This window comes from Ictidomys tridecemlineatus, chromosome X (assembly GCF_052094955.1).
Source record: "Ictidomys tridecemlineatus isolate mIctTri1 chromosome X, mIctTri1.hap1, whole genome shotgun sequence".
NCBI classification, from domain to species: Eukaryota; Metazoa; Chordata; class Mammalia; order Rodentia; family Sciuridae; genus Ictidomys; species Ictidomys tridecemlineatus.
This window is the reverse complement of record NC_135493.1, coordinates 76212587-76237437: the sequence shown is the minus strand read 5'-3', so window position 1 is coordinate 76237437 and position 24851 is coordinate 76212587. Positions and strand designations below refer to the sequence as shown.

At 39.5% G+C, this 24851-nt stretch overlaps 1 pseudogene; it reads right to left on the bottom strand.

Moving 5' to 3' along the window:
* On the bottom strand, positions 1 to 21204 carry LOC101969999 (WW domain binding protein 1-like pseudogene; annotated as a pseudogene).
* Positions 21205 to 24851: the final 3647 nt, after the last annotated feature.

Here is a 24851-nt window from a genome sequence, read left to right as displayed (position 1 = left end):
GGCACAGGCAGGGCCTACTCTAGCTGGGGGAGCTGCTGCTCTGGGAGTTTGGCGAGTCCTGCTCATTGATGGTGTTGAGCAGCAGGCACGTGGGTGGCTGAGACAGGTGGGAATGTCCAGGATCTTGAGCCTGCTCCTCGAGGGCTGGCAGAGCCCTTCCTCCTCATCACCAGGAGGCCTCACATGGCAGCTATCACAGAAGTCCAGGGGCCCATCCAGAGCATCATCAATGAGTGTGGTGAACTCTTTGAGGTCATCGTCATGATGGCCGCGGTTGCACACACACACCTCAATGCCTGAGTCACCTGTGAAGTGGCAAGGTCTGCCAGGTGTCTTGTCTTTGCTATCGGGGAGCACACTGCCATACTCAGAGCTGGAATCTTTCAGTAGCTCCTCCTTACATTCTGAATCCTTGTCCAGAAAGGCCACTGGGTCTAGCTCCCCCAGGCCAACCAGTGAGGCACTGGGCTCCATTGGGGGGGGGCTTTGGTGGCTGCTTGGTCAGTTGGCATGTCAGAGGGCTCAGGATCAGCGATGCTTGGGGGTCTTGTGCTGCTTCTGCTGGGCACAGACAAGGGGCTGCTCTGTGCCCCCTGGGAGCCCCTGGTAGGATCAGCACCTGGAGGGCTGCCCCCTGCAGGGCCCCACTGAGGAGGCAGCTGCTGTTGCTGCTGTAGCTGTAAGGCACTGTATGGCAGGGGAGGAGTTGGAGGTCGGTTCACCACTTCCTCATAAGAAGGTAGTAAATAGTTTGGCAAAAATCTGAAATAAAATGTCAGTGCTGAGTAATTGTGGGCTTCCCGGTAGGCAATCAGGTTGATTTTATGTTGCTGCTGCTGGGCCTGAAGGCGGTGCTTGGCTTGGCGGTGGTGGCAGACACAGCAGTGGTTCACACAAGCCAGAACCCAACACTGTCCCTAAGAGAATCAAAAAAGGCCGGCCAGCCCATGGTTTCCCAAAGAGCAGAGGCCTCTTTCTCTGGTGTATGTTTTTGACACTTTTGACAAGAATCAGATGGCTCTAGTTTTGTGGGTTTTTATCTATGTCTTCTATTTTATTCCATTGGTCAACATGTCTGTTTTTATGCTGTTTTCATGCTGTTTCAGTTAGTCTGTCTCTGTAGTATAATTTGAAATCTGGTGTTGTGATGTTTTAAATATTGATGTTTTTGCTCAGGATTGCTTTAGCTATTTTGGGTATTTGTTTCTCCACAGGAATTTTTGGATTTTTTTCTAGTTCACTGATATTTTGAGAGAGATTGCATTGAATCTGTAGGTCACTTTTGGTAATATGGCCAATAATATCTGTTTTTACTGTGGTGAGGTGATGTTGTGGTTTTGATTCTCATTTCCCTAATGATTATTAGTGATGTTGAACATTTTTTTCATGTACCTTCTGGAACTCTAAGGATTGTTTATTTTGCTGTGAAGATTTTTTTTTTTTATGAAGATGTTTTTTAGAAAAAAATAGGGGCTGGGGTTGTGGCTCAGTGGTGGAGCACTTGCTTAGCATGTGTGATTTCAGAAATGTCTATTTAGATCTATTGCCTAATTTTTAGTTTGGTTATTTGTGTTTTGTTGTTGTCTTTGTTGGTTTGTTTTTGTTTTGCTGTTGGGTAATTTTTTGAGTTCCTTATATATTCTGGATCTTAGCTCCTTGTCAGATGTAGATTTCAAATATTTTCTCCCATTGTGTAGGTTGTCTTTGCACTCAAAGGATTGTTTATTTTGCTGTGAAGATTTGTGTGTGTGTGTGTGTGTGTGTGTGTGTGTGTATAGATGTTTTTTAGAAAAAAAATAAGGGCTGGGGTTGTGGCTCAGTGGTAGAGCACTTGTTTATCATGTATGAGGCTCTAAGTTCAATCCTCAGCACCACATAAAAAATAAACAAAATAAAATAAAGGTATTGTGTCCATCTAAAGCTAAAAATATAAAAAAAGAAAAAATATTAAACTTAAAAATAAAATTTATTCCTATTAAAAATGAAAAAACAAAGGATTCATCCCAGAAAGAGCCAAATGAAAGAGATTCACAGGGCAAGGTATGGCAGTGTGGGGGGGGTGCTGGGAGCTTCCATGCCCCTCCAGGTGAGCCATCTTTCCAGTGCATCAATGTATCTGACAACCAGAAGCTCCCTCAATCTCACTGTTTCAAATTTTCATAGCTCAGTGGGTAAGGCTGAAAGTTTCCTCTATCTAATCTATTTGTTTTTTCTGGTGGCCAGCCCAAATCCTAAAACACTCTAAAGACTTCATTCCAAGTCACCTCATTCCTATAAACTCAAGTATGGTAGAAAAGGAGTTGCTGCCTGCTTTTAAAATAAGGTTTTATTGGAACACACACACATACAAAGATGTTTTTAGTTTGATATAATCTATTTGCCTGTTTTTGCTTTTGTTTCCTGTGATTTTATGGTATTGCACCCAAATTCCTTGTTGGTTACAGTGTCCTAAATAATTGCCCCTGTTTTCGTATAGTACTTTGATAGTTTTAGGTCTTATATATAAATCTTTAATCCATTTTGAGTTGAACTTTTGTAACTGGTGAGAGATAGGGGTCTTGATTCATCATTTTGCATGTAGCTATCCAATATTTCCAGCACTATTTATTGAAAAGACTGTCCTTTGTCTAAATGCATGTTCTCAGCATCTGTTGAAAAATCAGTTGGATATAGATGTGTGGGTTTACTTTTAGGCTCTCTGTTCTTGTCCAATGCTCTGTGAATTGTTTTTTATGTTATTGTTTTCATTACTATATCTTTGTATTATGTTTCAAGTGAGATAGTGTAACACTCTCTGCTTTGTTCTTTTTGCTCAAGATGGCTTTGGCTACTTAGGGTTTTCATAATTCCATATAAACTTCATAATTGTTTTTTTCTTGTTCTGTGAGGAATGTCATTGGTGTTTTAACAGGGACTGAATTGAATTTATAAATTGTTTTGGGTAATATGGACATTTAACAGTATTGATTCTTCCAATTTATCAAAATGGGTTGTTTTCCCCCTTTGTGTCCTCTTTAATTTTCCATTAACGTTTTATAATTTTCATTGTAGAGATCTTTCACCTGTTTTGTTAAACTTTTCGTAAGTATTTTTTTGTAGCTATCAAAATGGGATTGCTCCTTTGATTTGTAATTGTACTACTGATTTTTGTATATTTTTTGTATCCTGAAACTTTGCTGAAAGTTTCATTTATTAGTTCCAATATATTTTATGGAGTTTTGGGTGGTTTCTTATATAAGATTATGTCATCTGAGAACAGTGACATTTTGACTTCTTTTCCAATATAAAGATTTTTTTTTTTTGCTGTGCTTAATTACTCCGGCTAGGATTTCCAGAACTATGTTCAGTAATAGTTGTGAAAGTGGGCACATAAACAACATGTTCTAAATAGAATGGGTGAAGAAAGAAATTAGAAAATACATAAAGAAAAAGGAAAATGAAAAGGCAACATAGTAAGACTTATGGGATGTAGTGAAAGTAGTTCTCAGAGGGAAATATATTGCTGTAAATGTCTACATCAAGAAAGAACAAAGGTCTTAATAAACTAACTGTGTAACTTAAGGTAATAGCAAAAGAAGAGCAAACAAATCTAGAATTAGAAAAAAAATGGGAAAAACTTTGAAACATACCCAAACATACTTAAGAACAAGTAGAAAAATCTCAAGAGAGTAATGGAAATAAGAGATTGGCTACATACTAAAAACGTAACATAAAACATAACATAGCCCTCTGGAAGTCTTGGCAAGGGAGCCTAACCATAGCTAGTTTGGGCCTGCTCCCCAAATCCACCCCTTTAGGATTCCTCATAGTACTATCTACACATCTGAAGTCTTCTGCAATGATCCCTTAGTAAGGAGGGGAGAGTCCAGCAACCCTAGGCTATAACAATATAAACTGCAACAACATACAACCAGGAAGCAAGTACTACCACCTAGTATTACTAGGAGCTACCTCCAGGTGGTGCCTAATCCAGCCCACCATTCCTGCAAAGGATCACCAGTTAGCTGCTGTATGGCTGTTAATTCAGAAGTAATTTGTGCTAAAGCCATACTAATATTCTTTTGGTGACCTGGGATGTATATACATCATTTAGTACTAAGCATGGCACATACCTGTCCCTGTGCTACTGTTAACAAATCAAGTGCCATATGATTTTGCAGCACAACTTTACACATTTGACACATTTCTTCATTCAGAGAGAAAGAGCCTACTTTGATTTAAGGGTCAGGCTGTATGCTTAGCCAAGGCAATTATTTGCATTTCAGCCATCAATGATGTCCCTTGTGGGAGGAACAATGCCAAAGGATAATACCACCAAAGTGTCTGCCACATTCTGTAATGGGCTGGTACAGTTTTCTAATTAGCAGGCATCTGAGGCAGTGTTTGGTTTATGGTTGCTGAGAGATATGGGCAACCTTGGGTGCAATGCCCTGTCTGGTTCTGTGGGAAGTATGGCCATCCATGAGTGCCATAAACCCACAGTGTGCCATGAGACAGTAGAATAACAGTCATACTTGTTCTATTGATATCTGGTTGGATAGTCTGACAAAGCTTCCAGGGACCCAACCTACAGGTCTTGTACCTCCTGTTTTCTACAAAAATTTTCATCTGACAGCCAGGCCATTCCATCCCAAATGGAGTACCCCAGCCATAGGTGAGAGGCATTAAGTTGTGCCCAGACTGCTGTCACAATCATTATCTTAGTTTTATTCCACATTGGAGTAGTAGCAAAAGTCTTTTCCATCCATGTCTAATTGTCCAGTGTCATAGTCTGAATTTGCCAAGGCAGTCCATTAGCAGAACTCACAGGCACTCTGGTGCATACCCAGTAGGCATAGGTGTGTGCCTAGTCCACAATGGTGTTAGCGAGAACATACCTATGGTCAAAAGGACAAGGCGATTACAGGCACTAGCACAGGTATATCACAACCATCCAGGAGAATGCATACCAGCTTTGAATACTGGGTCTCCTGTAGTGGCTTCCCTGGGAGGTAATACCACATTCATACAGCTTGGTCCTGTGCTTTGGCAGGCTCAGTGTGCACCAGCACAAGGGAACTCATAATTGGCCAAAGGGAAATAACAAACATACCCTTTAAAATCTGGGTCCCATCCATGGGACTTGACAAAGTCACATGTACCTGGGGGCCCATTCACTAGTTACCAATGGTGTCACAAGGAGATCATACTCCAAATCTTTTCCCCTGGGATTAACAGGGGTACCCAGTGAAGGTGGGGGCCTTTATTCAGTCCAGTGGTAGCAGGCAAAGAACATTCTCTTGCTTCCTAAACCCAGGCTTAAGTATGACATCCTTTGTTGTCACCTGGACTTGTAATGGTGCTGCTGTGCTGTGCAGCAAAGGCTCCACAGGTGTTGGTCCTCCTCACTAGGGCTGCTCATTCAGAGCTCTCACAGCTACCTTCATGGAAGGTGGATTGACTGCCGTCCTATGTTCTTGCTTAAGCAGGCCATTATATCTCTCTATTTTACTTGCAGCCTGTGGGTGACATGGGACGTGCAGCTTCCATTAAATTTGTAACTGAATTGCCCATTGTTGCACATTCTGACCTGTAAAATAAGTACCTTGGTCACTTTCTATTGTGATGGGCAAGCCATACAAGGCTGTCTACACTGTCAAGGTGTGGATTGTATGCTGATTAGATTGATCACTGTGTCAAACAACAAGTGTGTAGCCATATCCACTGCCATCAAGGCAAATATGACCCTTCTGACTTCGGTAAAAGGCCAATGTAGTCAACCTGCCATTGTGTCAAAGGGATGCATCCCTGCATTACCTAACCATTTGTGGCTCCAAGGTGTTGGGGGTATGGATGTTCCTGAGCACAAACCACACATGCCTGGAAGGCCTCTGTCAGGGTATCCCACATTAAAGACAGATCCCACTGTTTGACTCCATTCCACATAGTTTTCACACCTGCATGCTGTAGGTGGCGATGTAGCCAAGCCGCCAGGTATGTGGGAGGTAACTGCTCTAACCACTGCATCCTAGCCAAAGTATCTGCTTCATCATCCCCTGGGCTAATCTGAGGGGCTTGGCCAGTAACATGCACTCTTTTTCATGGTCTATGGCCCAAAGGTTTTGCCAAATGGTTTGACCCCACAAAGGCCTATGCCCTACTATCTAATTGTCTACTTTCCATGTAGTAATCCACAAAGTTAACTCCTTAAAAACAGCCCAGCTGTCTTTAAAGATAATCAGGGGTTCTGGTTCATGCAGTACCACCATCCTTATGGCATTTAATAGCCCACTGGCTGCTTTGTCCCATTCTCTCATCACACCACAAGGTGTCAGTAGAGCGCTGTGTAAGAATAGCAGTCCAATGAGCCAAAGGCCCTCTACTGGATGCCTCAGTGCACCAACCACTTTAGCCCACCAAGGATGCTCCTTCCTTCAAGGGCAATACCTCTACTGACTCACGTGTATTAGCACGGTCTGGTGCTTCCTCAGTTGTATATTGCACCAGCCCTAGAATCTGTTGAAGTTTATGGGACAAGGAACTAGTAGACATAGTATTTATTTGTTCCAAATATGCCTCCCTCTTCACTGGGCTACCCCTGTACTCAGAGTGACTGCCCAATTCCACATCCATCCCGCCACAGGATATGTGGTGCACAGCAAAACTTCAGAAGCACCTGTGACACCCTCCAAGGCCACCAGGGCTGCATACACAGCTGCAAGCTGCTTCTCTATCAGGGTGTAGCAAGCCTCTGCACCCTTCAAACAACTGTGACCAGAAGCCTACTTGTCTCTGCAACCATTCATATTGCTGCCACAGATCCCACCCCAAACCCTCCTGGGTTACAAGAACAGCCAGTTAAAAGGGGCAAGCTGGGTCTACCACCTGTAGGGCCTGAGCTTGCTTAATGGCCATCTTAGTGGCCTGAAAGGCCTGTTCAGCTGCTTTGGTCTAGTCCCACAAAGCCCCTTTCTTTACTAGGGCATATAGGAAATGTTACAATTGGGCTAAATGGGGAATAAAGGCCCACCAATATGCCAATGAGCCCATATAGGTCTTCAATTGCACATCTGTTGTTGGTTGTAGATATGCCTGAATTTTATCAATAACAGCTTCCAGCATAACTTTTGTCTTATCTGACCAAACAACACCCAAGAAATTGACTGACAAGCCAGGTCTCTGAACCTTGGTGGTATTTATTGCCTAGTTCCATGCCTCCAAATGGGTCACTAAGATCTGGGCTACAAGCTCTAAATCTGCAATAGAGTTAGAAGTCAACAACACATCATCGATATAATGAAACATATGTAGAGTGGGTAACTGAGTCTACTGGGCCAAATCACTGGCCACCAAACCATGACATATGGTCGGGTTATGCAAATAAACTTGTGGCAACACATGAAATGTCCACTTTCAGCCTTCCCATGTAAAGGTCAACTGGTCCTGGCTCTCCAGAGCCAGAGCAATAGAGAAGAAAGCATTAGCCAAGACCAATACATAGTGATATGTGCCCAGCTGCAAGGTCAGTCAGTCCATGAGATCATGCACTGAGGGAACTGCTGCATGCATTGTATCCAGTTCTGGGTAATCCATAGTCATTCTCCAAGTGCCCTCAAGCTTCTTCACTGGCCACACTGAAGAGTTAAAGGGGCTATATGTGGGCTGAATTATGCCCACCTTCTCCAGTTCCAAGATAGTAGCTCTAATTTGTGCATGTCTCCCTGGGAGGTGGTACTGCTTCACTGTCACAGTCCTCTGGAGTTGTGGCAAGACCTGGGGTGGGTGTTTTTCGTATCCTCTCACAACCACCTTTACAACTCATACAGAGGCCATACTCTCCTGCTGTGGTCTGCAGTCACTGTCCTTGGAGCACATTTATACCCAAGCTGTATTCTGGGATAGAAGACATATACTTGCAAGGGCAAATGACCTATTTTCAGTGGTAAGGACACTGCCTTTGCCTTAATTTCTGCCCTCCTAGACATCAATATAAGCATATGGATTTGGGAACTTATCCAGGTTCCCAAACACCAAGCTGCACTCAGTTCCAGTATGGATCAGTGAATAGCAAGTTCCATATGTGGCCTTTGGTCTCTGCCTGTCCCCGCAGGGCTGACACTCTGGATGATTCCTAGTTGTACTGGAACAAAGTGCCTTCATCCCCCCCAGAAGCAAATAGTCTTTCAGTTGCACAGGTTGGGCTTATTGAAGTCCTTGTTTACCTCTGCCTGTTCTTAGGCATTGTTCTCTAGGTGTAGCTGCTTCCACAGCTCAAGAAGAACTGCATTAGGCTGATTGCGCACATCTGCTCATGAGTGATTCTAGATTCTAACAGGCCCCTTTTTCATTTGTCTATCTCACTTCAAGGCCCTTTTCACTCTCTGAACATTTTAAAACTGCAGTCTGCTCTCGGCTTCTTCCAGGCTAGCCATCTTAGTAGTAACTTCATTAATGGGGCGCCCAACATATGGGGCTAAGTTAGCCATCAAGGACCCAAAAGTAGGGGGGTGAAGCATTCGGCAAAATCAAATCTCGTTCCACTAGTAAATCTTTCATCATCTGGTCCTCGTGTGTTCAGATTAAATATTGCCTGATGCATGCCAAGCTCTTGTAGAATCTGAACCAAATCAGCATAGGATTGCCATTTACTCAGTTTCTGGCAGCTCACCTGCATGCGTCCACTCAGTTTGCATGGCTACATAAATCCAGGCTATCAGTGAATGATTATGTTTCCCCATGCCTGTGAACTGTTCTGCAATCACTGTCTCAGGGAGGGGTGGGAGGTGATGGATGCCAGATGCTCCATCTCCTCTGGGGAGCAAACAATGCTGTCCACCCTAGATCCCACAGAAACAAAATCCATGTGGCCAGGGTCTCCCCAGATTTTTGGCAAAACTGCTTACCTAAGTCCACTAATTTTGCCTTGGTGTATGGCCAGTAACTGTAACATTTGGCTGCCCTACTGCCTGATCTTCAGGGGCCAGAGCTGCTCATGTGCTGCACCACAGAGTGGGCTCACAGTCAGGGTTTCTCCTCAGGCTCTTCTTCAGATTCTGCCTCCCCCTCAGAGGTTGAGTACTTGCCTGCACTGAATCCTGCGGACTACACTACTTGTCAGGGTGAAGGCAAGGCTCAGGCCTTGGGACCAAGGTTTGAGGATCTGGCAATTGATACTAGATGCAAGGCATCATGGGAATATTGGTCATCCTTTATTCAGAGATGGCCATAACTATCAGCCAGCCCCCTGGGCCATTTGCAAAGGCTCTTTTTATGTATAGTTCAAACAAAGAAGGTACACTGCCAACAAGTTATATCAGTGGGTGCATGCTCACAAGCAAATACTTCTGACTTTAACTACACAGTGACCATAACATAGCCAATTCATGGCCTTGGCTGCATTCTAAAATCATAACATAAAATATAACATAGAGGGGCTGGGGTTGTGGCTCAGTGATAGAGTGCTCGCCTAGCACATATGAGGCCCTGGGTTCCATCCTCAGCACCATAGAAAAATAAATAAGTAAAATACAGGCATTGTGTCCAACTACAACTAAAAAATAAATATTAAAAAAAACATAAAATAGATTGCCAGAAGTCTCATTGAGGAAGCCTAACTATAGCCATTTTGAGCCTGCCCCAACAGATGCCATCTAGTGCTGAAATAGTGGAAATGACTATAGGCTCAGAGAAAAAAATGCTGCCAGCTTAGAACTTCTGGAGATAAGCATAAACACTGAAATAAATACCTAATCTTTCAATGCACTGATGATAACATACAGTTAGAATCAAGAAATTTGGGGATCAAGATACTGATTAAGATCCTCTATTAATTTTCTCTCCATAGATAAACCAGGTTGAACAGCTATTCATGCACTAAACTACCTTACCAAGAGCTAAGGAAAGCAGGTGAAAGACTAAAGTGCCTGCCTTTACTACAGTAGAGGAAAGTGACATATTAAAGAAGGAAGGATAGATTTGTCTGTGCTGCTCCTCCCCCAACTCTAGGCAGTCCAGTATGGGGAGAGACAACTCCTGCTCAGGGGAGGGAGAGTGAATTAAGTCCAGACCTTACATGTGAAACCCAGTACCAGTCCCACCATAGCCAATCCCAGTGTTGGGAAAGACCCATGACCCCTACTTCCAGACTAATACCCCAGACTGAGCTGCTGGAACTGCATTAGACCAGATGGCTCACTGCATCTACTACTCTTCTTCCAACCTTGGATGGCAGAGTGGGCATTAAGATTCCACTTTCTGGGAAGCAGGGCACAAAAAGTAGCACAGGTCTTTGAGATGGAGCCCACTACCAGGTCCACTGCAATGAGACGCAGCACCCAGAAGAAACTGAAGGGCCCATAGAACGGACAGAGCTCAAGACCAGTCCTGGAATTATTCAGAGACTTGTGTGCTGGTGGGAAAGACCCAAATTTCACTTACATCACTTCTAGCCTTGGAGTGTGCCAGTGACACACTTGCCCTTGTCTGGAGACTGTGCAGATTGCTATGGCTATAAGACTCACATGGAATACTGTTTATTATCAAGCCAGCATAGCTATTGTTACCCGAGTGCTTGCGGATTGGTCTCTAAAACTGCCCTGGTGCAAGGCAGAGACTTATGGTTCAGTGGGATGGAACTGTGTGTCCACCTGCAACATTGACAGCAGCAGCATGTTCTAGGAGCATTCTGAAGATCCTTGTGGAGGTGAGACTCAGTTATGATGTAGCTTAGTGTTAGCCTAGGGGACCAAGAGATTGCCTTTTCCAACACTGCTCCAACCTTGGGCAACATAATGTGGTGCAAGATCCCACTTACTGGGGGTAGGACAGGGTACTAAGTATAAGACTTTGCCTTGAAACAACTCTGGGCTAGTGAAATCCAATGTTGGGCAGATAATAATGGCCTGTATCCCCATGCCTGCCTGTGGATGTAGCCTCTGGAACAGCTCCAGTGCTAGGGGAAGTCAGCATACATTTGAGATACCTGCATACCCACATTTATCATGGCACAATTCACAGGAGCCAATTTATAAAATCAGCTTAGGTGCCCCTCAGCAAATGAATGGATAAAGAAAATATGACATATATGCAGAATGTAATTTTATTCAGCCACAAAAAGAATGAAATTAAGTCATTTGCAAGAAAAAGAGATGGGAGTTGAGATTATCATATTAAGGAAAATAAGTCAGATGCCAAAAGATAAGTATATCATGTTATTATGGTTTGAATATGAGCTGTCCCCCAAAAGCTCATATGTGAGACAATGCAGGAACATTCAGAGGTGAAATTATTATGAGAGTTGTAACTAATAAGTATATTAATGAATTTGACAGATTAATAATTTGAATGTATTAATGGGTGGTATTTGTAGATAGATAGGGCATGACTGGAGGAAGTAAGTCACTGGGGCCATGCCCTTGGGGATTATATTATCTCAGGTTCCTTGCACTCAAGCTCTCTGTTTCCTCTCTTTCAAGAACTGAGCAATTTTCCTCCACATGCCCTTTTGCTATGATGTTTGGCTTCACTTTGGGCCCACAGCTGTGGGGTTAGCCGAAAATGGACTAAACCTCTGAAATCATGAGCCAAAATAGACTTTTCCTTCTTTAAGTTGTTCTTGTCAGGTATTTTAGTTATGGCAACAAAAAGTTGCTAACACACATATTTTCTTATATGTGGAAGCTAGAGGAAGGGAAACTAGGGACATCCTGAATGTAAAAGGGAGACTATTAGAATTGAGCAAGGGGATAAGGGAGAGGGTGAGGTGAGGATAAGCTGAGGTAATGAGGAGTGAAGTTATATTCATATAGGAATATGATACAATGCTACCTATTATGCTGTATAATTAATATGTACCAATAAAATATAACCCAATAAAATTAATATTTTGATTAAAGTAAAATCAAATTACAAATTTCATTTTCCTTATATCCTCTCAAGCATTTATTATTGTTTGTATTCTTGATGGCTGCCATTCTAGCTGAAGTGGTATGAAATCTCAATGTGGTTTTGCTTTGCATTTCCCTAATTGCTAAAGACCAAACTGGCCCAAGAAGAAATACAATATATACATTTTCTAACAAAAAGTCTATTTAAATCATACTACAAATCTTTCCCACATGTAAAACTCCAGGCCAGATGGATTTTACCAATATTACCAAGATTTATCAAATATTAAAGGAATAAATGATATTAATATTTTATAGTAAGTTCAAGATAATAGTAAAAAACCCAGATATTTTCTCTATTCACTGTATAGGGTAATCAAAACCTTGACATGAAAACCTAGTGAGAACATTATAAAAAATAAAAATTAGAGGACAAATTGACTCAGGAATCTAGATGCAAAAATCCTCAACTAAATATTAGCAAGTAAAATCAAGTGATGTAAAATGATTATATATATGTACATATATATGCATGTACACATACATATACACACTGGGTGATGCATTATAACCAAGTTGAATTTTTGCAATCAATTAAGTCATTACATAAATAAGGGAAAATGTTAACCTGAATAAATGCAGGAAGAACATTTTAAAAATTCAAAGTCCTCATAATAAAATACTTAACAAGCTAGGAGTTGGAGGAGAATTATCTAATATGATAAATTGTCTTACAAAATGTATCCCTCAGAGACACTATACTTAATAAAAAATGTGGAAACCCTTTTCTGTGTAATTGCATTGAAGCAAAGGATCTATCATATCTTACATTTAGCATTTTACTGGAGTTTTTAGAGAAAAAAGGCAAGAGAAAGAAAAATTATAAGAATTAGAAGAGATATAAATTCTATAGTTACAAATATGATGTGTACATAAGATCTGCAGAAAATAATATCAAAAAGATAAATTGATAAAATACTTTTAAAATGAAAATATATCTTATGTCATTCTAGCCAAAATTAGAAAATAAAAATTTAAAAAGATAGTATTTAAAATAACATCAATAGGGGGCTGGGATTGTGGCTCAGCAGTAGAGCGCTCGCCTCGCACGGGCGGGACCTGGGTTCGATCCTCAGCACCACATAAAACTAAAAAATAAATATTAAAAAATTCTCTCTCACTCTCTCAAGAAAAAAAATAACATCAATAGTGCAGAATGCCATGTTAGTGGTGAATGACAGTTAGATTTACCTTGGGTAGGAGAGAACAATATTTGCACAGGCTTTGAAGAGGAAATGTGTTAACCATGAGGAATACAGGGAGGGCAGCCTGTTGGGCTTTAGCATCATCCCTTCATGCAACCTGCAGTAGTAGTTACTTCTAGAAATGTCCTTGGTTAAATTACAGCTCTGGCACATGCAGGTGGTGCCCCACCTCTGCCTTGGGGGCTTCATGGTCAGCACTGGTTACCAGATCTAGTAGATAAGCCAGGGTATTACTTATAGTAGGGTGGAGACCTAGAAGTGTGGAGCCAGTGCTGCTTGACCATCTAGTGCCCCTGGAAAGAGCCCATGTCACAGGGGAAGGAAGCTGGAGGCAGAGCACCTTGCTCCTGACCTGGAAGATGGCATTCACTCACAAGGCCCAGCTTCAGAACCATCCATAGTCAATTCAGCAGAGGTGCAGAGGAACTCTCAGAGAAGCCCTTAGGAAATAGACAACATTTGAGAAAATGGGAATTTCATCATTTGCTAGATTAGATGCTGGGGTCCAGCCCTGGCAGGGGGAGTGGGGTTCCAGGGGTCCTGAAGGAGGAGTGGCAATGGTGAAAGAAGAAAAGTCAGGATGACAGGTTGCAAGTTAGGAGCAGCCTCCAGAAGAAATCTTGCTGCCTCTAGAGGGACCTTTATTTTTATACCTTTTTTTATAGGTGTTTTTTCAGGTAGTTAATGGATAGCTTCAAAGCCCAAAACTTCTTTGATTTACACAATTTTCAAGAGTTACAATCTTTTCTGACACACGTTGATTATCTAAGATGTAGAGTACATTGTTCAAAATATTTTTCTGTAACCTTAGTCAGTCATGATTAAGCTTTTACATTTTCACCTCAATCACTAGGTGCTAGGTGACGCGACTAAACTACATGTCTCCTGACCTATTATTCACTTCTAACTTTAAAGAATAACTATAATTATTTTGTTAACCTTTAACTTTAAAACATATTTATGATTATTGGTAAGCTTTCTTACTTTTAAACTAAAATCCCAGTAAAACACCCTTAAAATAGTGAAAGTCTATTACTTAAAAAGCCTACTACTCTGAAGTGTCTCTAAAATATATCTATGTTAATTTTACATTATTTTATTTTTAATTTCTAAGGTAATTTCCTTTTATCTTATGACCTATTTAACTGCTTTCTTACAGAGTTTTTTTGATCCTTGGTCAAAGCACACCAATTCTTATGTCTTTTTAATCTTTAACTAAAGGGCAGGATTTACACCTCAACCCATTTGTCATTTATATTAACTATGTGTTTCCTATTTTCATCATAAATTTCTGTATAAGGCAAAGGAGGGTCTGTTGGTGAGGTGAATATATTTTTATTAGCCTCTTGTCCTCAAGGGGGATTCCATAAGCTACATACGGTGGTCCTTGTACTGTTGGCACAGCAATTGTTTTTCTGTATCTAGGTGTTGTACAGGTTGTAGCTTTAGGATGGGGTTGGGGGGGCTAGTGTAAATTTTTAATGATGGGATAAATATTTCTTGTTGTTTAGGCTTGAGGAATAACACCATTGTTTGTATCCTGATGGATATTGAAATGCACCTCATGGCATGTCTCAATTGTATCCTTAGTCTCATTCTGGGAATTTTCCTGCAATCTCAGGCAATTTGTACTTTTATTATTGATTGACATATGCCCTGTTATCCATATCATGAGTATCATAAACAAAACACTTAACATTCTCGATGGTTCCAGTTTCCAGATGGTGCGGCCCTGCCACAGCATCCCCCACATTGTGACCCTGTCAGACAGTGGGTGCAGGAATGCCTTCACCAATTAGATATTTGAAATATTGGAAAAGAAAACCCCAGTTCTGTTGATGACCCGTTTTCAGACTGGATATTTCCTACTACAACCTGGGCACAGTATTGGTGGGAATGATGAGTGATGCCAAGTAAGGGTCCTTGTGAGGGGATTAAAGGTTTTGCTACCTGCTGCAGCTGCCCAGTCTCACAGCTCCAGCTCCAGACCTGGCTAACTGGACCAGATGATTTAGAGGTGAAAGGGGGGAGGCTCCTGCTAAATGGTGGAAGAAGGCCATGCCTCAGAGTACTTATTAGATGTACTTATGACCCATATGAACACTGAGAGCATTTGATTCTGTGAGGTGTGTTCTTGCTACTAATAGCCAGACAACCAGCATTGTTTGACTTGTCCGTTGATTCTGAGGAAGTGGCTTATCATTCACAGGATATGCAGCCCCCAGCCCTGTCTCCCAACTTCCCTCTGGGAGGCCAGGGAAGAAACTCAATACATCTAGAAATGGGAACTCTCTGTGAAGGTTTCCCAGCCTTGAGCCAATTGACAACCATCCCATTTTGTGTCATAGCCGTAACCACCATGGAGGATGGTGAGAAAAAGTTGCATCCAACTGTTTAAATTTATATAGGTGACTTTTGAAAAAAATTTCACATGTTTGGGGCAATATTTTGTCTTAAGATATATTTTTAGGCTTCTTATACTTTATCTCTCTAGATTTTTTCATATCTTTATTTTATTTATTTATTTTTATGTGGTGCTGAAGATTGAATCCAAGGCCTAGCACGTGCTACCCACAACCCCAGTTAGATTTTTTTCAACTATTTTGTTAGAAGTATTTTTTCCTATAAACATCCTTTGCTATTACATTAGAAACTTTAATAGCCCAAACAATCACAGTTGATTTCTCTTTTTTTTTAGTATCAGGGATTAAACCCAGAGGCACTTAACCACTGAGTCACATCCCCAGCCCTCCCCAGTCCTCCCTTTTTGTTTTGAGGCAGGGTCCTGCTAAGCTGCTTAGGACCTCACTGAATTCCTAAGGCTAGCTTTGAATTTGCAATCCTCCTGCCTTGGCCTCCTAAATTTCTGGGGTTACATAGGCATGTGCCACCATGCCCAGTGTGGTTTGATTTTTATTTAGTTTTTTGTGGTGTTAGGGATTGAACCCTTGGCCTTGTGCATGCGAAACAAGCATTCTACCAACTGAGCTGTATCCCTAGCCCTGGTTTCATATTTTTTAAAAAAATATTTATTTTTTAGGTGTAGATGGACACAACACAATGCCTTTATTTTTATGTGGTGCTGAGGATCGAACCCGGGTCCTGCCCATGCTAGGTGAATGCTCTACAGCCGAGCCACAATACCAGACCCCTGGTTTCATATTTTTAAAGATTAAATTAAGGGATTTTTTTTGTAGTGAGCTTCGCTTCATTCTGAGTCAATAGTATAAATGTACCATAATTTTTCAGTCTGACACTTTTCCATTGTGTTCTTTGTTAAAGTGGGAGTGTGATAAAAATTGAGTACTGTGGGTTGAGGATGTAGCTCAGTGATAACTTGCTGGCCCTACATGTGCAGGGCCCTGGGTTGAGGCCTCAAGCACAATCCACACCCCCCCCCCCCAAAAAAAAAATAAATGGAGAACTGTGTACAGCAACTACACTTTTTTCATGACTGGATGATCTACCGTGTGAGTTATGACTTCCTACACTGAAGTATAAATTATGGAGGATTTTACTTATATCTATTTATACATAAATGTTATTGAAGGTAAAGTTCAAATATTTGTCAGTTTGGAAATCACTGGAAACAGCTGATCTTGAGACCGAGGTCTCTCACATGGTACATTCTGACAGGTCATGTTCATGGAGGGTTTCCCTTCTGTATGGTTCTGAAGCAGGAGCCCCTGCAGAATGGGAACTGTGTGTTTGTTCCCTGTGGAGTGTATGTGGCAGTTGTAGTGTGCCAGGCACATGCATGTTTGTAAAGGATAGTGTTTTTATGCTGTTGTATTGAAACTGCCTAGGATTGCTTCTTTGAATTGGTGCTGGAATAAAATTTTAAGGATAAATTTAAGCTGAGAATAAAAAAATTGTGAATCCATGTAATTATGGGCCCTCAGTCCTGAAGTTCATTGATGCCTTGCTGCTGGAAGTGAGCTGGGTGGGTTCCTGAACCCCACCCAGGTAGCCTACACCTTCAGATTCTTTTTGCCTGTTCACAAGTCAGACTCATCCTCACACATGTGTTTCTTGTTTCCCATATGCTGTTGCTAACTTTCCTACCCCTTAACCAAAAAGGTTTGTTGTTTTCTTTTGTGCATATGACATTCTTTAATATTGATGATATAAACATGACTATTTAAAAAACTATAAAACAAACAAAAATAACATCAATAAAAATTAATTATGAATTAGTTGTTAGCCCTTCTGATTTCATGACTGACTGGGAGCTGTGGCTTTCTGATGCTGTACAAGAGAATTATCAGCAATATTATGTATCTCTAGCCTGGGGAAAGATTAAAATTCCAAATTCAAAGTAAAGTTTCTACTGAATGTGTTTCACTTTCCCAAGATTGTAAACTGGAAAAATGAAAAGTTGAACCATTGTAAGCTAGGAACCATCTGTATGTCTGTTAGGTCTACTTGGTCTAAAGTGGAGCTCAAGTCAAAGTTCTCTTATAAATTTTCTGTCTAGATGATATTTTCATTGTTGAAAGTTGGGTGTTGAAATCTTCTATTACTACTATATTGCAGTCTATCTTTCTTTTAGATCTTTAATAATTGAAAATATATTAGTGAGGTTCAGTGTAATATTTCAGTAAATGCTCTGGTCAAGGCAGGGTAATTAGCATTTCCTTCTTAACATTTCTTGCTTCTTTATTTTAAAAGAATTCTTCTAGATCTGCATAAGATATTGTGAACTATAATCATGTCTGCCCTTTGTATTTTTTATTTCAATACAATTTGTCCCTTTAAATTGCACATATTTTGATGACCAGATTCTATAGTCCATGTTCAAATAAACTCAGATTCTGTACTAGTATTTTCAGATTTATGGTAGTGTTGATATTTTTGGTGGTAATTCTAAATCACACCTAGCTCCCTTAGTTACTCTAACTCTTCTGTGTTTCTGATGTGTTTCTTAGTATTTCTTTGCTTCCACAAAACTTTTTGGTGAGCTGAGGGGAGGAGCAGTGTAAAAGATTAAGTATTGGGATTTAATGGTATTTTTGTTTTGCTCATAATTATTTTGCATTTTGGGCAGCTCTATCTTCAAGTTATACTGAAGGTTTCTTTATGTATATTTTATTCCTCTCTTTTTTATTGTTTCATGAAAAAATTTTTGTAGACAAATAGCTATGAAGTCACCATTGTCCTTAGTTACCTGGAAGTAACATTTGCTTATTTTTTTGTGATGGCTGTCAAAATATTTGCTCATGGACTGGGGATGTAGCTCAGGGGTAGAGTGCTTGCCTAGCATGGGTGAGGCCTTGGGTTTGATCCTCATTACCATATAAGACTAAATAAATTAATTAAAGATATAATGTCCAACTACAACTAAAAAACAAATATTTAAAAAAATTTGCTCATATTTTGGATTGTTTCTTTTTATTAATGTGTTTGACTTTATACACATTTTATATATATCTTTAACTATATATACACATATAATATGTATATGTGTAAAACAGTTCTAACTATCTATATAGATATAGATATATGTATATATTCCAGATACAAATTCTTCACCAGAAATGTGTTATGTAAATATTTTATTTTAGACCACATCTTTCACTTGGTCTCTTTCATAGAGAAATATTTAATTTTGAGAAAGTCCAATTTGTCATTGTTTCTATTATGGATTGTATTTAAGTGTTATTCCTTTTTAAAAGTATTTTCAATTATAAATGGACACATTAACTTTATTTTATTTATTTATTTTTATGTGGTGCTGAGGATTGAACCCAGTGCCTCACACATGCAAGGCATGCACTCTACCACCAAGCCACAATCCCAACCACTTTCACTGGTGTACAGAAATGCATTTGATTTGTGGGTGTTAATTTTATATCCTGCTACTTTGCTGACATCATTGTTGAGAGCCACAGTTAAGTGGGAATGATGCCTCGCATTTTGCCAGAGGGTATGGTTGAAAGGTGACCCTGCTCCGGGGAATAGGGCGGCTCTGGGATTAGGGCGGATCCTGCTGCCTCAGGCGCCTGCTACTTTGGAGTTCCCATTGAGTTCTCGTGGGCTTCCGGGAGAATTGGCCCACGGAGGAGGGTGGAGGGAGTGTGTTCTCGGGAAGTGTGTGTAGAGTGCTGGTGAGAGTTCGGGAATAAAGTCGTTGCTGTTTGAACCTACAAGGCTTTGTGGCGGCTCGGTTATTTGTGCCCAGCCAGACTGCGGCACATCATTAATTAGTTCTAGACATTTTCTGGTGGAATTTTTCAGATCCTCTAAGTATAGAATCACATTATTGAGAAATAGTGATAATTTGAGTTCTTCTTTTTCGATTCGTATCCCTTTAATTTCTTTCATCTGTCTAATTGCTCTGGCTAGAGTTTCTAGGTCTATGTTAAATAGAAGTCCTGAAAGAGGGTGTCCTTATCTTGTTCTCATTTTTAGAGGGAATGCTTTCAATTTTTCTCTATTTAGGGAGAAATAGAGAAAAATTGAAAGGCTTAGGTAGCTTTTACAATTGAGATATGTTCCTACTATCCTTAGTTTTTCTAGTGTTTTGAACAGGAAGTGGTGCTGTGTTTTGTCAAATGCTTTTGCTGCATCTATCAAGATGATCATATGATTCTTGTCTTTAAGTCTATTGATGTGTTGAATTCTGTTTATTGGTTTCCTTATGTTGAACCATCCTTATATCCCAGGAAGAACCTCACTTGATCATGATGCACTATCTTTTTAATATGTTTTTGTATGCAAATTCCCAGAATTTTATTGAGAAAGTTTGCATCTATATTCATCAGGGATATTGGTATTACATTTTGTCTTCTTGATGTGGCCTTTCTGGTTTTGGTACCAGGGTGACACTAGCCTCAAAGAATGAGTTTGGAAGTGTTCCCACTTTCTATTTAATGGAATAATTTGAGGATTATTGGTATTAGTTCTTCTTTGAAGGTCTTGTAGAACTCAGCTGTATATCCATCTGGTCCTGGGCTTTTCTTGTTTGGTAGGCTTTTGATGGCATCTTCTATTTCTTACAATTTCAAATGTGTTGTTAAATTTATTTTCATGATTATATATTTTGTCTTCATTATCTGGTTTTCTGTCTTCCAAGTGATCTAGTCTGTTGGTGATGCTTTCTATTGAGTTTTAAATTTGGCTTATTGTTTCCTTCATTTGAAGGACTTCTGTTTTTTTTTCCACAATCTGTATCTCCTGATTGAAGTAATCTTTTGCCTCTTGTATTTGCTCGTGTAGCTCTTTATCAAGAAGATCCCTTTTTGCCCTTGTTTGCTCACTTATATCATCCTCAAAGGAAATCTCAAAGGAAAATTAAAGATTTTTTCTGTTGGAGTTCAATATATTTCCTGCTTCGGTTCTCATCTGATAGGTGGGGTTGTCTGTTGTTTGCTGGTATCTCCAGTCTCAGGATGGTGAAGGTTATTAGGGTGGGAGGGTTAGTCTTGGAGGTAGAACTCCTGGAGGTGATTTACTGCACTTGCTTACTCAATTCCTCCCTTTCTACTTCCTAATCAGGAACCTCTCTCTCTGGGGGTCTTGTGGGCTGTGCTCTGGGGCCTTTGCAACTATCACAGAGAGCTGTTTGTACAAGCATGTCAGGACCAGGCTTTGCCAGCTATGAGCTGGCCACATAGCTGCAAGCACTGTCCTGGGTTAGAGGCTGTGTATGTGTGGGGAGTTGGGGGACTATAGGTACCTTGGTATTGCTTCTAGGCCCCAGCTGGTGTCCCAAGATGGGAGTTGCACCAACTAAAGATGGTGATGGCAGTAGCAAAGATAACCCAAGATGGCAACAAAAATGTCTCAAGATGGAGGCAGCTGGTTTCAGAGATGGGGCATTGTGGTGGGCTGGGCGGTGGCATTGGTTGGCATGTTTGGAGATGCAGCTCTATGGCATTCAGTGCTGTGGTGGGAGCCTGTCTCCAGACTCTGTCCAGTGTGTAGCCTACAATGTGGAGGGGACTATGGCAGTGGTTGCAGTGTTCCAAGATGGAGGTGACCAGGGGAGCCTCATATTGGTAGATGGGGGTCCACATGGGCACAGCAGCCAGGGGTCCTGTGTAGATGCCAGAGTTGTGGTTCTGTGTAGCCATGGGTGTTGGGGTTCCTCTAATAACTCTCAGAGAAATAGAAATTCCCACTGCTTGAATCTGTGGTCACAGAGGGACAAGGAATTCAGCCTCTCTTTAGCCCATCATCTTTAACATTGTGTAATTTTCTTTATCCATTCATCTGTTGATGGCATGATACTAAATCCATACCTTAATTATTGTGAAAACTGCATGAGCATGCAGGTTTCTCTTTGCTACAGATTTTATTTCCTGGGGATAAATAATCAGGAGTAGGATAGCAGGATCATATGGTAGATCTATTTTAGTTTTTCTTTCTTTCTTTCTTTTTTTTTTTTTTAGGAAACTCCATACTGTTTTCCATAATGGCTATACTAATTTACATTCCTATCAACAGCATATAAGAGTTTATTTTGTTCCACATCTTCACCAGTGTTAGTTTTTTAAAATAGTAGGCATTTTAATTGCAGTGAGGTGATAAACTCATTTTAATTTTGATTTGCATTTCCCTGATAGCCAGGGAGCATTTAAAATACATTTTGTTAGTTACTTATATTTCTTCTCTTGACAACTGTATATTCAGATTATTTGCCCATTTTATAACTGGATTACTTGACCTTTACTCTAAAGTTTTTTTTCCACTTCTTTATATATTCTGGATATTAACCCTTTGACAGATGAATAGTTAGCAAATATTTTCTCCCATTCTATAGGTTGTTTCTTCATTCTGTTCTTTCTTTTGCTGTATAGTAATTTTTGGTTTGATATAATCCTATTTGTCATTTTTTTGCTTTTGTTTCCTTGCTTTATGGTTCCTATTCAGAAAATCATTGCCCTACCAAAGTCTTGAAGCATATTCTTTATGTTTTCTTCCAATAGTTTCAGAGTTTCAGGTCTTACATTTAGGTTTTTAATCAATTTTGAGTTGATTTTTGTATAGGGTGATTGGAGTCAAGTTTCAATACTCTGCATGTCAATATCCAGTTTTCTAGCACAATTTATTGAAGGAACTGTGTTTTCTCCAGTGTTTATTTTTTGATGCCTTTGTCTGTAGGTGCATTACTTTCTTTCTGGGCTCTGTAGTCCGTTCCATTGGATTATGTGTGTGTGTTTGATGACATTACCATTGTATTTTGGTTACTAGGGCTTTATAGTATATAATTTTTATGATTTTTTAAAAGTTGTAGATGAACACATAAATTTTATTTATTTTTTTGTGGTGCTGAGGATCGATCCCAGCTCCTAAAATGTGCTAGGCAAGTGTTCTATCACTGAGCTTCAAACCCAGATCATTCTATACTATATCTTGAAGTCATGTATTATGATGTCTTCTACTTTTTTTCTTTTTGCCCAAGATCTCTCTTTCATTATTTTAGGTCATTCTCATTTCCATATGAATTTTAGGATCATTTTATTCAGTTGTTCAGTGTTAGGAAAAGGGTTATGTGGATAATGTGAAGCTGTCTTTCATACTCTCTTCAAAGTGTCTTTTTTCTCATTTTTTACTACACCCAGGTGCTATAATCTCTCACCTGGTTGACTAAGCTCTTGTGACTACATTTTAATATTTTAATAGTTGTTAAAATGATGTTTATGTGAGCGTATGAGCACTGGAAAATACTATTTTGCCATATTCCTAATACCACTCCTCTTAAGACTTCTTTTGTGGAATTTATTATTAAATATTTTTTAATGTAATTATATATGAAATTATTGTATGAATTTCATTCTTTGATAGTTCATTTTTAGTGTAGAGAAATATTGATTTTTCCAGATTTATCTTGTATTCAATCACCTTGTTGAACTATATTTATTTCAATAGGTTTTTCTGAATTTCACTGGATTTTAATCTAAAGTTCATGAGATCTGTGAATAAAATTTTATTCCTTTCATTTTGATCTTGATGACTTCTTTATTTTTTGTCCAAATTGCCTTGATATGACTTCCAGTACCAAGTTCAATGGAAATGATGAGAGACAATATCCTGTCTTTCTGGGAGAAATCTGAAATCAAGGTGTTGGCTGATTCAATTTCTGATGAGAACTCTCTGTCTATACTTATAGGATAACTAATCCCATTATGAGAACACAGCCTCATGACCCCATTTAAATCTAATTCTCTCCCAAAGGCCCCATATCCTAATATCATTTTATTAAGGGGTTAGGCTTTCAAGATGTCATTTGAAGAGGGGCACAATCCATTCCACAGAATATAGTTTTTTTTTCTTTTTTATTGGTTCTTTTTAGTTATATATAATTAAAGGATTCCTTTTGTCATAATTACAAAAGCATGGAATATAAATTGTTCTAATTCAGTCACCAGTACTTCCCGTTTTCCTCTCCTCCTCCCTCCCCTTGTTCCCTTTCCTCTACTGTACTAATCTTTTTGATATTTACTTACAGTTTTTAAAAATTAGTGTCTTGTGGATGTATATGATGGTGAGATTAACTGTAGTATATTCATATATGTACATAGGAATGTTAGGTCCGATTCATTTCACTATCTTTCCCAATCCCATTCCTCCTCCCTTTCCTTGATTCCCCTTTGTCTATGCCACTGATCTTTCTTTTATTCATTTTTATGTCCCCCCTCTTATTTTGGATTAGGTTCCATATGTCAGAGAAAATAATCATCCTTTGACTTTTTGGGACTGGCTTATTTCACTTAGCACAATTATCTCTAATTCCATTCATTTACTGGCAGATGTCATAAAGTTATGAATATATACTTTTCATCTATTCTGTCAATTTCTGCTTTTCCTTGAAGTGTTTACACTATTTACATGTTACAATTTGTTTTTAATCCATCACCTTTAGTGTAATTACTAATAGTACAAATTAGGTCTATCATTTTGGCTATTTTATACTGAGATAAAATAAATATAAAATTTACAATAGTGACATTTAGTACTATCAAAATATGCCACCATTGTCACATTTAATTACAGAACATTTTACCAGTCTAGGTAATACAGGTTTTTTAGTGATATAATTGTTCAGAGTAGCCTCTTATGATCATTTTTATTTCTGTGGTATCAGTTATAGTGTCTTTCTATCTCTTGCCTAACTACTCAGGCTAGGACTTCTGGAAATATTTTGAATAGTTTCAGGTCTTGGGGAAAAACTTTCAACTTTACCCTATTCATCATGATGTTATCTGTGGTCTTGTCAAATATGGCATTTATTGTATTGAGGTATATTGCTCATTTACTTAATTTTTAAAAATTTTTTAGTTGTAAATGGACACAATAACTTTATTGTATTTATTTATTTTTATGTGGTGCTGAAGATCAAACCCAGTGCCTCATGCATGTGAGGCAAGCGCTCTACCACTAAGCCATACCTCCAGTGCCCATTTACTTAATTTTTGAGAGTGTTGATCAATTTGACATCAGAGTATGCTGCCTTAATAGAATGAGTTTGAAATTATTCCTTTCTCATAGAATTTTTGGGATAATTTGAGACAGATTAGTATTAAGTGTTTAAGTGTATGATAGAATTTATCAGTGAAGTCATCATTTCTTGTGTTTTCTCTGATGGTAAACTTTTTATTACTGGTTCAGCTTTCTCATTTGTTCTTAATTTGTCAAGACATTCTTTTCACTGTGGAATACAGCATGGAAGTTCCTCAGTATATTTAACATACATTCAGAAGTGTATATTGGCTCCAAA